General features: G+C 53.6%; 4 non-coding genes across 4 annotated transcripts; 3 read left to right on the top strand and 1 right to left on the bottom strand.

The window, feature by feature from the left end:
• Positions 1-5731: 5731 nt before the first annotated feature.
• TRNAQ-UUG lies at positions 5732-5803 on the top strand. Its single transcript has one exon. It is a non-coding gene; the product is annotated as a tRNA-Gln (tRNA).
• A 1167-nt stretch (positions 5804-6970) lies between these two features.
• On the top strand, positions 6971-7064 carry TRNAI-UAU. Its single transcript has 2 exons — positions 6971-7008; positions 7029-7064. It is a non-coding gene; the product is annotated as a tRNA-Ile (tRNA).
• A 3896-nt stretch (positions 7065-10960) lies between these two features.
• Positions 10961-11033, bottom strand: TRNAR-UCG. The gene has a single exon. It is a non-coding gene; the product is annotated as a tRNA-Arg (tRNA).
• Positions 11034-13764: 2731 nt separating this feature from the next.
• On the top strand, positions 13765-13836 carry TRNAD-GUC. The gene has a single exon. It is a non-coding gene; the product is annotated as a tRNA-Asp (tRNA).
• The last annotated feature ends 2448 nt before the right edge of the window (positions 13837-16284 follow it).

Below are 16284 nucleotides of genomic sequence, written 5' to 3'. Positions count from 1 at the left end.
AAGTAAATAAGTCAGAACCAGTTCTATGTTTGATGAATGTTGCTGCTTCTCTGCATTAATTGTCTCTGAGCAGTTCATGATTCTCTCTAACATTGCAGTTCTCCTCAAATACTTGCTGAATAATTACTGTGCACTGTTGTTGGTCTGGAGCTCATCTGAGAGCACTTTATTCAGGTCATTCAATGTCTGAAATTCAAGATCTGATGGTTAGTTTGAAAATCAGGGCTCTTGGGTCCTATTCCCAACTCTGCCACTGACTGGCTGTGTGACCTAAGACAAGTCAATTCTCCTTTCTCAGCCTTATTTGTCTCCCTCTTTCAAGTAGGGATAATAATGATCCGCTCCTGCCTACCTCAACACACTCACTCTTCCCCAACACACTCACTATCTCTCCCCACACACAAACAGTCTCCACAGTGCAGTTGAAAAGCAGCTGGCAATCTAGTAGGATGCCCATGGAACATTACATCATCGGACCAGCTCATGCTGCTGTCTCTGTGCATCGGTGACCCTCACAGGGCCGGCTTGAGTAATGGACTGTTGACCCCTTACTAAAACTTAGTGGGGGTTTTGGGTGGCTAGTTCCCAGCACCAATAGAAGGGGGAAGGGCCAATGGAAATCAGGCCCTGAGACTGACAGTCCCCAGGGGCAATGGGGAGAGGCCAAAGCTTCAAGTTAGCTGCACTGACAGGCCAGGCAGTGTAATGAGGGAGTCACCAGGCCAGGGGGTCCCATCCTCCGTGGGAGCTGGAACTGCCTGGGCCAGAGTGGGGCAGGGCTAAGGGGAGAGCAGGAGCCCGAGAAGAGCCGGGAAGCAGAGCTGCGCAGCTGCAGTGCCAGAAAATGCTCCCTGTAGGACTTTGCTACCTGCAGCAGTTACTGAGACCTGAGGTTGTTCTTATTTGCTGACTTGTCCTAATTTGCTAAAACTTGACAGTGGTGGGGGATGGAAGCATAAAGGCTTCGTCCTCCAAGCGACCCTGCCTGGTGTCCATCTGTATCTATTACCTCTTAATACCGGATTGTAAAAAATAGAGTGAGGTCATTTAAGCATCATTTATTTTGCAGCTTCATTTACTGTGCTAACAATGTAGCATCCTGACACTGATACTTCTGCCCATGTGACCTGTGGGTTGGATTCATTTTAGTGGGATGTGGGACATGTGGAGGATAATTTAAACTCTTAATTTCCTTACGGTTTCCCTGCAATATACTTTTCTGCTGGTGCGATTTCTGACCATTGCACGTCTATTATATTTATTACAATAGCCCAAGTAAGTCACACAAGTGACATAGTCTAGGGGCTTGGCTACACTTGCAAGTTTGAGCGCATTAAAGCAGCCCCGGGCGCCCTAACTCCTGAGGTGTCCACATTGGCAAGGCACATGGAGCACCTGGGCTCTGCAGCTGGAGCGCTCCCGGTAATCCACCTCCATGAGAAGTATAAAGCTCGCTGAGCCCTGCTGAAACGCCCTGGCATCAGTGTGCACGACGTGTTGCATCACTGCACTATGTTTGGCATCAGGAAATGTCCCATAATCCCCTGAAGTCAAGTGCCCACTCTGGTCATTGTTTTGAAATCGGCTGCAGGCATGCGGATATCCCCTTTGAAAGCTCCGTTTCTGACAGCCGGCTGCTTATCTGCTCCGGGACAAAGCAACCATTAGTGTGGAATGCTGCTGCTGTTGTGAGTGTGTGTGTGAGAGAGGGGGGTCTGCTGCTGTCCGAACACACAAGACAGCATGCTGACACACTCTCAGCCCCCCAAACACACTGTCGCTCCCCCCACGTACACACAACACACTCCCTGTCATACTCCACCCCGGCCCCCCATTTGAAAAGCACGTTGAAGCCACTTGCACACTGGGATAGCTAACACACTGCACTGCTCTCTGTGGCATTGCCAGAGCTGCTAATGTGGCCACTCTAGTGCGCTTGCAGCTGTCAGTGTGAACACACGGCAGCAGTTTCCCTGCTGTGGTTTAACTCCCAGCGCTCTACCTCTGCAAGTGTAGCCAAGCCCTAAATTTGCCAGACCACCCGAACTCAGTAACTGCCCTCCACCACCACATGCAGGGAGTAAGGGCACCGTGGAGCACACACCACACTTGCTGGCTCAGCCTTGTGCATGCTGGGGTGGCCACCTCCCCGTTGATGAGACCTGGTCCCACCATCTCCGTGGAGCTCCAGTCTGCCCTGCTGCCATCCCTGTCTGTGTTGTCTTCTCTAGCAGTTGACTGGAAGGTGAGCACTGGCCGCATGCCATGTAGCCATGTTGTCTCCAAGGGCGAAAGCAGGAGGAATGGTGCCTTCATAGCCCACCCAATATTCCATAACATAGTTAAGGAAAATATTTCTCAATGAATTCTCAGTAACAGATCAGAAGCAGCCAGTGTCCACATGAGTCTACGAGCATTGGTATTTTCTTGAAATTTGTCAGACCAACCTAACTAACACCTAACACACATTTGAAGTTCTTCTTTTCACACTGTTGCTCATTCTCAGGTTCTGCTTTATCTCCAGACAGATCCAGTCTCTTTCAGAACGGCCTTGCTCTTTCTGTCTCTTTCGCTCATGGATGTTTTGGAGTAAACACTCCCCTTCCCTCTATTCTCAGACAAACACTAGTATTAACTGTTTGCTGCTGATGGGTTTAGAAAGCATTTGTTAAGTGGAAGATGCCATTTCTGGGGGATTGCTCCCAAGATCCAGTACTTTGGGTTCAAACGTCTCCCAGCTTCCTTGGTGAAAATAACACCAAGGCTTCTTTGCAATGTACAAGAAGAAAGGAGTTTTCCACCGCAGATGGGACTTGAACCCACAATCTCCAGCTTAGGAAGCCAATGCCTTATCCATTAGGCCACTGGGGCCCTGAAGAGCAACAAAAACAGGGATGGAAATTCCCTCTCATGATTTCACATTCCTCATTCATTCAGAAGCCAAATACCCCATTTAATCGCCTTACAGAAACGTCTGCATCCCCTGGCAGCGAGGAAACTGGGCAGGTGGCTGACAGAGCTGAGCACCACCTTTCTGCCAGCCATCGTTAGAGAAGAACCCCACCCTAGAGTCACCCCTCCCTCCTTCAGCACCTCCACGTGTGTGGCTCTGAGTGGCAGTAGGATGATTAGGGGGCGAATCCGGGGCTGGAAGGGGGGTGAGGTCGGCCTGTAAGGAGTAACCAGGTGGGGCAGACCCAGGGGGAGGCTGTGCGCTGCTGGTGGGTTGTTGGGATCCGAGCTCTAGATCAAAGCTGCACAGCGACCTGACACCCAGGGTTATAGGGCCGACATAGTGACCCCCTTACTGGCCTCGGTGACCCCCAAAGCCTTGTTACTAAGGGCACTGAGGAGTCTCTGTCCATTAATAACTTCTGGGAGCTCCCCAGCAGGCTGCAGGCGTCAGCCACCTCCTGCCACACAGGTTAGACTCTTGGCACTGTGCCAGCCGCCCCCTCGCTTGCAGGCCCAGTGTAAGAAGCAGGAGGCCCGGTGCTGGCAGAAGAGGGTTTTGATTAATCGAGCTCTGTGTGATGGGCACAGGACGCTTCCACTCAGTAGCACAGCTGGGGGGGAGCAGGGGAAGCAGCTAAGGGCGCCGGGTTCCTCCGGTGGGGGTGTGGAGCAGCCGTTCGTTTTCCTGTTCACACTCCTCTGCGATGTGAAAATCGGGGAAGGGAGGCAGAAGCCCCACTTCCCTCCCGAAATGACACCCAGTGGGGGAAGCCAGGACAACAGGGTGGGGCGGCAAGTGGTGGCCAGACTCTCACCGCCAGGGTCTAGTCTAGCTCAGGGTCCAGCTCAACTTCCTCCCTGCGCCACTGGCCCCCAGTCCCCTTCCCCCACCAGGTCAACCCGGGCACTAGGGCAGGAACGGGGTGAGGCAGCAAGTCAAGCTGAGCAAGGCAGGCAAAAGCGAGTCTTGTCTTCATGGGCCGCTCCCAATGACGTCCTTTTTGTGTGCAACTGCTGCAAAAATATATCGGGCAGAGAAGCAACAGGCCAAAATGTTACCACACAGCTGCCAAAGTAGCTCAGTTGGGAGAGCATTAGACTGAAGCTTTAAAGGTCCCTGGTTCAATCCCAGGCTCTGGCAGGCCCTTTCATCCCTCTTTGCACAGGGGTGGCTTGTTTTCTGGGAGCACAGTGGTCCCTGCACCCAAGGTGAGTCCCTGAGCTTGGGCTCTGCAATAGGAAAAGATACTGTGGGCTTCTGCCCCTAATTGGCTGGCCTGACATTTAACAATGAGGGACAGGAGCTGTCTCTCCTAAGTGAGTTATTGGTGGACCCAATATGGCAGGAAGAGAGTGCTAGAGGGGGTGCTGGGCAGTGACAGGCAGGTATAGAGGATGAAAACTCTTCTGTGCAGCTGAGGGAGGGCAGTACCAGGGAAGGGGCATGTGTGAAAGTGGCCATGTGGAAGGGAGTTGGGGGCCCAGGAGGAGGCACTTGATGTTCATTGCCTTGGAGCAGCTGGGCTTGGCCATGGTGGGTGTTCATGAAATGCACTTTAACAACTCTAGGGTAGCTTGATGGGCAGTGGGTGATTGGGGGAAGGGCCCATCTCTCTGGTCCTCCAGGCCAGGGAAGAATGATGGGATTGGAGTCTTGTTCTTCACATTCGCAGTGCAAGTACAGAAGGGGCTGGAGCTCCGACCAGGGAGGGCATTACTGGTGGGCTTTGTCCTCCATGGCACTGGTTACGGCTATATTAGTGGTCCCCAGTTAAGGTGTAAAAGGAAAGTTCTATGAAGGAACTGGCTCCCTTCTTCTAGACTGCACAGTGTTTGGTGTTGGGGGGGATTTCAATTGTTGCACCGGCCTGAGGACTGCTGGTCCTGTTTTCCCGACCATCAGAGGAAACTATTCTATGATGAGCACTACCTGGCGCAGGTCTGTAGCAAGGTCGGCTTAGAGAACGTGTTTCTGCACAGTGAACCAGTGCAGGGTGGGCAGTAGCCTCCTATTCCTCTGACCCGAGCTCACACCAGCCGCAGAGGGGATACACCTTTCTGCGGGGACAGACCAGGAGTAGCATTGACCGGATTTACATGAAGGAGAGCACGTCGACAGCCCAGGTGGTGCCAATGGACTGTTTGGATCACGGAGCTCTCACCGTGTGCTCAATGTGGGCAATTCCCTGACCCAGGGCAGAGGATATTGAAGCTGAACATCCAGAGCTTGCAAGATAAAGGAGCAGGGGGGCGAGGCCTGGAGGTGTTGGCAGAACGGGAAAGCATCAGAGGGTCCTATGGCAACCAGGGGGATTGGTGGAAGTCGGTGAGGGAGGAGTTGGCGGCTTTGTTCCGGCGGCTGGAGAAACATCACAACATTAAAGAAACCAACAGTGCCAAGTCCTGCAGCGTCACCCGTGGGATTTCCACAAAACCATCCAGGCAGGGGAGCCAGTCAGCGTGTGACTGTACGATCGGATCAAGCGACAGCTGCCCGAGTTCCAGGAGATGAGGCTGCAGCTGGCCGATATGAGAGGGAGCACCGAGGGAAGGGAGGAGCAGACTTCCCTGACATTTTGCAGCCTGCAGGAATGGAGACAAAGCAGGGGGATGCAGGGACTCAGGGCAGGACCCGTGAATCCGGTAGTGCAGGACCACAGTCGCTGGAGGAGGAGAGAGAGTCCTGCGAGAGGAAGCCGCTGGTGGGAAGCAATAAGTGCAGAGTGCAAACCAGCCAGCCGAGAGTCACAGGGGTCTAGAAAATGAAATAGCAGCAGGTCCCATGGTGTAATGGGCAGCACTCAGGACTTTGAATCCTGGAATCTGAGTTCAAATCTCAGTGGGAGCTCGTGGCAATACGTTGCTTTGCTACAAAGCACTGGAGCTCAATGTGTTTGGCTACTTTCTCTCAGGTAGAGAGTGAGGTTTTCCCTCCTGCTGGGTGACTGATCCCCACTGGAGACAGGTCTCTGGTCTGGCTGGTTCAATGGGCTGGCGGCTATAGGTTGGGGTCCTAGAACTTAACAGTCTGGCTAGAGATTCCTGTGGATTGATCATATGGCTGCTTCACCTGATGTCCATAACTTTGGTCCCTGCAGCTGCCACACTCTTCCTCTTGCCCACATGGCACTTGAAGGAAGGAGGGCCATGGCCAGGCTTCATAGTCAGGGCTGGGCAGGAGGAGGCAGAGTCCCAGGCTGGAGCCCAGCACCTCTCCTCCTCTGCCAAAGTAGCTCAGTTGGGAGAGTGTTAGACTGAAGATTCCAGGTTTTGGCAGGCCCTTTCATCCCTCTTTGTACAGTGATAACTTGTGTTCTGGGAGCACAGTGGTGCCTGTACCCCAAGGTGAGTCCTTGGGCTTTGCAATAGGGAGGAAAAAAAAAACCTGTGGGCTTCTGCCCCTAGTTGCCTGGCCTGACCTTTAACAATGAGGACAGGAGCTGTCTCTCCTACATGAGTTGTTGGTGGACCCAATATGACAGGAAGAGAGTGAGGCAGGGTGACCTTCAGGAATGGTGCCAGAGGGGGTGCTGGGCAGTGACAGGCAGGAATAGGGGATGAAAACTCCTCTGTGCAGCTGAGCGAGGGCGGAGCCCTCCCATGTTTAAAAGTCCTGGGGTGTTGTTCCCCCCTGTTCAGGCAGCCCTGGGGCCCTGCACTTCACACAGCTCTCCCTGATTTCAGCTGTTAGTGAGGGAGCCTCACTGCTAGTGCAGACTGGGCAGTTTCTTCCATGAGAGACACTGTCCCAAAGCAGGACTAATGCTTAGAGCTGGTTATCAGTGATTTCAGAACTGTTGGTCTGCAGCAAGACTCTCCATTGAGTCTTAACCAGCTCTGTTATTACACAGGGAAGAACAAAAGGGTCAAATGGGGCCTGGAAGCCTTAAGAAGAATCCACCCCACCGAGTACAACACTTGTCGCTACCTGCTCCCAGCCCCAATGAGAACGTTTTGGGGTCACTCCTTGCCTGTATCAACATAGGGGGGTCTCAGAGAATGCTAATTAACAGGTGCTCCAGTGGCGCAATTGGTTAGCGCACAGTACTTATAGGGCAGTGCTGAGAGGAGCTATGCTGAGGTTGTGAGTTCAAACCTCACCTGGAGCACTGGTTTCATTAGCCAAGTGGTGTCACCCCCTCATTTGGCCTGTGGAATGTAGAATTCCAGCCCTGGGGACCCTCAGGAGGGGGCTAATAAAAATGCCCCTTCACTTATTACCTCCTCTCCAGGTCAGAATCTACAATCCTTTCTCCCCCCCAGCCCCTGTGCCAGGATCCCTCAAGCAGAGCCTGGAGTCCTGCCCCTGGCGTCTGTACTATTGACAAAGACTAAGTGACAGGGACAAAACACTCAAATCCCGCCTGGTGCGGGGAGCCAGGTTTGCTCTTCAAATTCTGTCATTGGTACATTTCCAGGCCTGGGAATGTCCCACAACAGCATTTAATGGGAAGCTGCCTGCAGAACAGTGACACTGCACAGAGCTCCTGTGGAGGAGGGGTGGGAATTAGTAACATTTTGAGGATCGTTTGCTGACAAGGTTTGTCTCTGTTCATATTTCACCTTCAGGTGTTATGTTGAGGGATCTTTAGTATATTTTTGGGAGGTTAATAACTATCTCCTCAACTTTATTTACTCAACTTAAAAATTGGTGTCACTTGATTTTTGCATCTCCCTGTGAAAATACAACTGACGTGTGGCTTTCTACAGGGGCCATGATGTTAAGGTTGGGAATTCAGTCTCTGTACTTCTGGGAGGGGGTGTTGCTTTTCTACAGCTGCCTCACGGCCAGGCACACCAGGCTGTTAGCTGCACCCACTGTCCTTGCCAGGGGCCCTGCTGAACCCTGGGCGGCTGCACTGCCGTGCTGGGGTGACTCTGCAGGTGGAGAAGCTGCTGTGGAGCAATGTAGAGCAGGTGCAGGAAGGAGACAGGGTCACTATTCTCATTCTGAACTGCACAGTTTTCCAAATTTGGGACTAGATTCATAGATTCATAGACTTAAGGTCAGAAGGGACCATTATGATCATCTAGTCTGACCTCCTGCACAATGCAGGCCACAGAATCTCACTCACCCACTCCTGTACCAAACCTCTAACCTATGTCTGAGTTATTGAAGTCCTCAAATTGTGGCTTAAAGACCTCAAGGTGCAGGGAATCCTCCAGCAAGTGACCTGAGCCCCACGCTGCAGAGGAAGGCGAATGTCTGAGAACAATTCTAAGGGAAGGTGAATGCAGAGCAATGACACTGGAGATGCCCAGACCTCCAATGGGGGCAGCGTGGAAATTAATAATGGGAAGATCATTTGTGAAATTAGTCGTCACTGACAAGATTTGTCTCTGTTCCTATTTCACGCTGTGGTGTTAGTTAGAGGAATCAGGACAGAGTTTTACTATATTAATTAAACACTTAATTTTATTTAACCAAGCAACAAACTTAGTGTCACTTATGTTTTCTCTCCTAGCAAGAATGAATTGAATTTTGTGACTTTCTGGAAAGTGCAGTGAGATTAAATGTGGGGAATTCAGTCTCTGTGGTTGTGAGCTAATGTTTTCCTCTCACAGGTCAGTGCCTGCATTGAAATACCAAGAGGGATCTAAGGGCTGGTGTACGCTGGGCACTGAACTGACAGAGCGACGTCTCTCAGGGTGTGAATCCCTCCTCCCCCCAAACCCATAGAGTTAAGGTGACCTAAGCCCTGGTTAGATAGTGCTTAAGAAAAGGAAGAAATGTTCTGTCAATGCAGCTATTACAGGGCTGGGAATACCCCTCCAGTCACTGTCTACTCCAAAGTGCTATAGCAGCACCACAGTGGTGCAATGGGTTAGTGCCCAGTACTTACAGAGCAGTGCTGAGTGGAGTCATGCTGAGGTTGTGAGTTCAAACCTCACCTACAGCACTAGTTTCCTTTAAGCAAATGGCTTCTGCCAATCATTTTGCCCTGCAGAAAATACAATTGCAGCTCAGAAGACACCAAGGTCCCCTTGCTTTACAGAGAGCAGGGCAGATTCCACAGATCTACCAGGCTCTGCTCCCCACCAGCCGCCTGTGTCAGGAGGGGTCAAGCAGAGCCGAGAGCACTGCCCCCGACTCCCCCTCAGTCTTTGCTCCCCAAACCACCTGTGTGCTCACCCTCTTCGCTGTGAGACTCAAACCCTGCCTGGCTTTCTGTATGTTGGGGTTTTTTTGTCTGTCGCGTTGATGTGCATGTGGGTCCTGTGTGATTTTTGTGGATGCCTTGCATAGTTTTGTGTGTGTGTGTGTGTGTGTGTGTGTGTGTGTGTGTGTGTATGACTTTTGCATGCAGATTGGTTTTTTGCTAAGTATTCTTTTGGTATGTGGTTTTTGTGCTTTCCTGTTGTGGGCTTTTGCTGTATTTTTTGGTGTGGATTTGTTCTATGTTTTGTGTGGCTTTCCCTTATGTGTCTATGGCTCTGTGTGCTGTGTGGGTTTAGCTTTTGTTTATGTCTGTGTGGGCCTGTGCAGTCTGTGATGTTCTCTCTCTGTTTGTATCTTCATGTGTAAATTCACTGGAACTTTTCAAAATTTCCACAGCTTTGCCAATTTTCACCAGGAATTTTACTCATTAACAAATTCTCACTTGTTCCCTACCAGTTGGTGACCATTGCCCCAGGGGCCTGTCAGTCTCAGGGTCCTGATTTCCCATTGACCCTTCCCCCTTCTATTGGAACTGGGAACTAGCCAACCAAAAAAACCCCACTCAGTTTTAGTAAAGGGCCAACAGTCCCTTACACAAGCTGGGCCTGTGAGGGAGGGAGAGCTCAGTGGTTTGACTATTGGCCAGCTAAACCCAGGTGTGTGAGCTCAGTCCTTGAGAGGGCCATTTAGGGATCTGGGATAAAAATCTGTCTGCGGATTGGCCCTGCTCTGAGCAGGGGGTTGGACTAGATACTTCCTGAGGTCCCTTCCAACCCTGGTATTCTATGATAGGGTCACCAATGTTCAGAGAAACTAGCACAAGCTGGGCCCATGGTGTAATGGTTGGCATGCTGGAATCTGAGTTCAAATCTCAGTGGGACATTATGGTAAATCCCTGGAGATCCAAGCGCTTTCCTATCTCCAGCTGTATAAGAATGAGTTGTTTACCTTGTGCTGAGTGACTCATACCCACTGGAGCCAGGTCTCTGGTGGGAATGGGGTTTAGAAGTGGCTATGGTTTGACTGGGTGTTTGGGATTTCTGATGCCCACAAGTTTGGCCCTTGTGCTTTCTACCACACTTTTCCTCTTGCCCACATGGCGCTTAAAGAAAGGAGTGTCAGGGCCAGGTTTCATAGTCAGGGAAAGGCAGGAGGGAGGCAGAGTCCCAGGCTGGAGCCCAGCACACCTCTCCTCCTCTGGGCACCTAGGACAGAGGCGGCTGGTGCTGACAGCTCCAAGGGAAGGCTTAAAAGCCACAGAGCAACCAAGGGCAGGGCAAGAGGAGAGGAGAACCATGCCTATGCGTAGCCAGCAGACAGCCACAGAGACACCCAGCCAGGCTGCTCCCTGGCATGCCAAACACCCACTGAAAACCACCCGCAGCCAGCTGCTGATGCTTTGTGGCCAACATCAGAAGCTGGTAGGAAAGCAGGGCCAGCCCCCCTGGTGGGGCCTCTGACCGTTCCCACTCCAGGTGCTCACTTTGGCAGTGGGGCAGGAGATTTTACCCCAAGAGGCTTTTCCCCAGCTGGCGAGAAGCAGAGAAACACCCAGGCTCCCAAGGTGCTATTTAGCAAGTACCCTCCAGCACAGGGACAGGCGCACACTTGGAAGAGGGAAACTGCTCCACACGCTAGCCCGGGCAGCCGCCCATTTTCTTTGGCAAGTCAGGAAGGGCAAAGGTGAGATTGGAAGCCCCTGGGGCTCATGCCCCAGCCTTTGTGACGCCCAACCCCCAACTCCTTCCCGGGGCTCTAGCTGAAGCCAGAGCATTGGCCTGAGCAGCCAAGAAGAGGTTCCAGCCCTGAAGGGAGCAGGACGTTCAGCCCAAAGGTAAAATTGCACAACCACGAAGGGACTCGAACCCTCAATCTCCTGATCCGAAGTCAGATGCCTTATCCATTAGGCCACATGGTCACAGGAACAAAACCTTTCCAAGCACTTATTTGGAAAAGGCCGACACTGTGTTTCTCAGGTCCTCTACTGAATGGGGCCGAGACTCTCTGGGCACAAGAAGTCGAGTTCCCAGCGAGATGTGAGACAATTCTCTTGAGCCAGGTGCAGGACTTTGGCAGGGAGGCTCAGGGATGAGGGACTGGGGTGCAGCGGACAGACCAGCTATCTAGGTGCTTAGATTTGGTCTCACTGAGGAGGAGGAGGAATCCTGCTGACAGGCAGTGGCTGTGGAGAAAAGAGGGATCTCCAGGCTGCTCAGGTCTCCTTCTTCCAGCTCCTCATCTGGCTGAGCTGCTCCACCGGCCTGGACAAGTCCTCTGCATGCACAGCAAATAGCCCAAGAGCCATTGCTGCCCAAACCTGTGCTGGGGGGTGAGCTTCTGTCTTCCCTGTCCCATCTGCCCTAGAACAGACCTCTAGATTGAGAGAGACAGTCAACAACGATTAAGGCTAAGATTATATAAAGGGGGTCACAGAATTTGTGACTTTCAGAGATCTCAGTGACATTTTCCGCCTCAGCCCTGGGGCAGGAAGACTGGGGCTGTCGGCCAGTGGGGGCCTCACAGCTATCAGCCACCAGTGGCAGAAGGGGCTCCCACAGGCCCATGCCACCACGGATGGACCCCACAGCTCCCAGCTACTGTGAGCAGCGGGAGGCCCCCAGAGCTCCCAGCTGCTGTGGGTGGATCCCAGAGCTCCCAGGCACCACATGGGACAGGGAGACCCTGGAGCTCCCAGTGGGGTGACTGCGTTATAAGTCCGGTCAGCGGTGCTGCGGGGCTCAGGCAGGCTGGTCCCTACGTGTCCTAGGGCACCGCACTGTGCCCTGGAAGTGGCCAGTAGGTCCCCCCTGCTGCACCGCTGACCAGGAGCCGCCTGAGGTAAGTCTGCACCCCAACCCCCGGCCCCAGCCCTGAACCCCCCCAAACCCAGAGCCCCCTCTTGCACCCCAGAGCCCTCACCCCTCTGCACTTCAACCCCCGTGCCCCAGCCCAGAGGCGTGCGGACGCCAGAGCCCCCCGCTGCCATCGGGACCCCGCGGCCGCCCCGGGCAGGACCCGTCACCCCGCGACCGGCAGGAAACAGCCGCGCGCGGAAGCGCCTCGCGCCCTGTGACCCTCCCGGTGCTGCGGCTTCGCCAGGCGGGAGGCGGCGCCGCTGCTGCGGTCTCGGTCCCTCCGCCCGGCAGCGGGACCCGCCCACGCCTCGCGCCGCTTCGGGCGGCGCTGAGCTCTGAGCGCACAAGGCCCTGGCGGCCCGCCCCGCATCGCTGTCAGACAACGTCACCAATGGGAGATGAGCCTGTCAGAAACGTCAGTGGGGAGGGCCAATGGGAGACCAGCTTTCAGAGACCCGCCCCACACGAGGGCCCATGGGAGATCAGCTGTCAGAAAACACTAGGCAGGCCGGCACCAGCCAACCAGGACCCGCCCCTCATCTCAAGGACCCAGACAGCCCCGCCCCCACCTGTCCTACCCCCCAGAGCAGCAACCCGCACCAGGGGGCTTGTGTCACGCCCCACAGCAACCCCCAGCACCAGGGGGCTTGTGTCACGCCCCACAGCAACCCCCAAAGCAGAGTCTCAATTCCCCTCCCCCACCACTGCTACTGCTCTTCAGTAGGTAACAAGAACCCCACCCAGACACCAAAAGCGGGGGGCCCCCCCACAGGGGGCACTTTCTGCTTTCCAAAGCCAACCTTCTCCCTCACCTTCCCCCCCGCAGCCCCTTCCCCATGTCTGGCCACACGCTCCCAGGTCAGGGTGACCACACTCCCCATTGGGGCAGGCTCTGCTCAGCCCGGCTCCCCACAGCCTGCACTAAACATGTGGGGACCAACCCCAAAACTTACTCATATTTTACCCCAATGGCCCCAAACAGCTGCTTTTAATATGCAAATAAGGTGCTGCCACACTCAGGCCACGCCCCAGCTCTCCAGTGGAGCCACCCAGGAGAGAACCAGGTGATATTTAAATTAGCCAGGACGTCGCTCAGTCATTTCCCTCTGCTCCCAGCAGGTGGCGCCGGAGAGCTCCGAGCTCGCTCCCTTCCCTTTCTCGCGTCAGCTTCAGCCCCCGGGTTACAAACGCACCAACCGGGGAGCAGGAGTGCGGGGCTGCTCCAGGGTGACCAGATGTCCCATGTTTAAAGGGACAGGCCGGTCTGGGGGGACTTTTTCTTATATAGGAGCCTATTACACCCCCACACACCCCCGTCCCGTTTTCCACAGTTTCTTCAATGTCACCCTATGGGGCAGCTCTGCGGGGACGGACTTGCACATTTGGGAGCCATCAGCCGGATCCGCGTGCCAGGGAAGCTGCGTCCCTCCAGAGGCGCTTGAGAAGCCAGAGGGGCCGTGGGTGAGTTTGTGATGAGGTGAGTGTGAAGTGTGGAAGGGGGAGGGTGGCAAGAGGAGGTTTTGAGAGGAAAAAAGGTGCTGCTGAACTGGTAGGGGAGGGCAAGATCCCAGGCGGGTGTTGTGTGAGGAGCTGTGTAGGCCCGAAGAGGCGTCCTGCTGGGCAAGGGCAGGTGAGGAGGGTCAGGGCTTTTCCCAGGGCTCTTGCTGCGGCCAAAGCCTTTGGGAAGCAGAAGAGGGCCAGGGGTGTTTTTGCCTGCTGGGGCCCATGCGCCGGTGTAGGTGTACGCTGACCATAGCTGGTCTGTGGGAGCTGGGGCCACTCACCAGGCCCCTTTCCTCGTTAGTATAGTGGTGAGTGTCCCCGCCTGTCACGCGGGAGACCGGGGTTTGATTCCCCGACGGGGAGGGTGACCCCTTTTGAAGGGGGGACAAAGAAATCCCTGGCCTGCCCGCCACATGCCTTGTATTCTCCTTCGACGGCCACTTCCCTTCGCACCCCACACTGATGACTTTCACCTCCAGAGAGACAGTTACCTTGCAAGGACACGCTCACCCTAGCCAAAGCCTCCCCCGGGGCCTGCACGTGGGGGCAAGTTTCAGAGCGGCAAAGGGAAATAGGCTGGCCAGGGCCATGAGGACAATGGCCCAGACAAACGGGGAGGGACTTGGTCCAGGGGTAGAGGAAGACAGAAAAAGGGACAGGCATGGGATTGGCTTCCTGTCTTTTTTTCCTTTGCTCAGCATTTGACCTGTGACTGTAATGGGGAGACTTGAGAAAGACCTGTGGCCGCCGGTGAGGTAGGTGGCCGCCCCGAGAGCGCAGAGCTGAGCATTTTGCGCAGGGCTGCTAGCCTGCGCCCCTAGCACCTGGCCGTGATTTTATAGTGGTTAGTACTCTGCGCCGTAACTCCACCAGAGAGGTCCTTTGGGGCCATCTGCCTGTCCCAAGTCAGGGTAAAGGAGGAGGGTTGGGCGTGGGGCTAGCAACTCCACCCTGTAAAAATCAGCTTGCTACAGAAACGCCAACAATAGAGTTAACAGAGACTTTTAGCCTGGAAAAAGAAGGGTCTTCAACTCGAAGATGCATGACGCTGGGTGGTGAAAGCCGCGAGGAAGCCACTAAGCCGATCACCCTTCTTGCAGCCAGGAGGATTACCATCGGCACATGGAACGTGAGGACCATGTACGAGTCAGGAAAGACGGCGCAGGTTGCAGCAGAGATGAGGAGCAACAACGTGACCCTACTAGGCATTAGCGAGACAAGATGGACGCAAGCTGGACAGAGACGACTGTTGACAGGAGAGCTGTTGCTGTATTCAGGACATGAAGAGAGCGACGCACACCACACACAGGGAGTAGGCTTCATGTTGTCCAAGCAGGCACAGAGAGCACTGATTGGTTGGGAGGCACATGGTCCCAGGATCATCACAGCATCCTTCAGAACTAAAATGAAGAGGATTAAGATGAATGTTGTTCAGTGCTACGCTCCAACCAATGACAGTGAAGAGGAGGGACTCCAGAAAATATTAGAGACTCTCCCAGACAAAGACATTACCATCCTTATGGGAGACTTTAATGCCAAAATTGGACCTGATAACACAGGATACGAACAAGTCATGGGGACCCATGCTCTGGGAGAGATGAGTGAGAATGGAGAGAGATTTGTGGATCTGTGTGCACTTAACAATCTGGTCATAGGAGGCAGCATCTTTCCTCACAAGCGGATCCACAAGAGTACCTGGGTATCGCCAGCAGGCATGACAGAAAACCAGATCGACCATGTCTGCATTAGCAAGAAGTTCAGAAGATCCTTGCAGGACGTTAGAGTTAGAAGAGGAGCAGACGTGGCGTCCGACCATCACTTAGTGGTGGCCAGATTGAAGCTGAAGCTGAAGAAGAACTGGATAGACGCGTCAGACAGAAGAGCGAAGTACAACGTCAACCTTCTGAAGGACCATAAGACCGAGGAAGATTTTGGATTGACGCTGAAGAATAAGTTTTCAGTACTACAGGATCGGTCTGAGGAAGAGGAAGACAGTGTACTCAACAGATGGCAGAAAGTGAGAGACACACTTAGGTCAGCATGCCAGGAAGTGCTTGGAATTAAGAAACACCAGCAGAAAGAGTGGATCACAGCAGAGTCCTTGACAAAGATAGAAGACAGAAAGAAGAAGAAGGCAGCAGTCAACAACAGCAGGACTAGAGCAGCAAAGGCCAAAGCTCAAAAGAGTATGCTGAAGCCCACAGAGCAGTGAAGAGGAATATTAGGAAGGACAAGAGAGATTATGTGGATGGACTGGCAGCAGAAGCAGAGCAGGCAGCATACAGCGGTAACATGAAACAGCTGTACGATACTACCAAGCGACTGTCTGGAAAGTTCAGCAAGCCAGAACGTCCCGTTAAAGACAAGCAGGGAAAGTCTATAACAGGAATAGAACTACAGATGAACAGATGGGCGGAGCACTTTGAGGAACTCCTGAACAGACCAGCACCACCAAATCCACCAGACATCGACCCAGCCAACGAGGACCTCCCAATCAATTGTGATAAACCAACCAGAGACGAGATCAGAAAAGCCATCACCATGATGAAGAACAGGAAGGCGGCTGGACCTGACGATATCCCAGCAGAGGCCCTGAAAGCAGACCTGGATGCCTCAGTGGAAATGCTGTACCCCTCTTTGAGAAAATATGGGAAGAAGAAGTGATTCCGGCTGACTGGAAAGAGGGATATCTCATCAAAATCCCAAGAAAGGAGACCTCAGCAACTGTGCCAACTATAGAGGAATCACACTCCTGTCGGTGCCAGGGAAGGTCTTCAACCGAGTCCTCTTAGAGAGAATGAAAGATGCCGT

Source organism: Mauremys reevesii, linkage group 12 (genome assembly GCF_016161935.1).
Source record: "Mauremys reevesii isolate NIE-2019 linkage group 12, ASM1616193v1, whole genome shotgun sequence".
Lineage (NCBI taxonomy): Eukaryota > Metazoa > Chordata > Testudines > Geoemydidae > Mauremys > Mauremys reevesii.
This window is presented reverse-complemented; position numbering and strand designations above follow the sequence as displayed.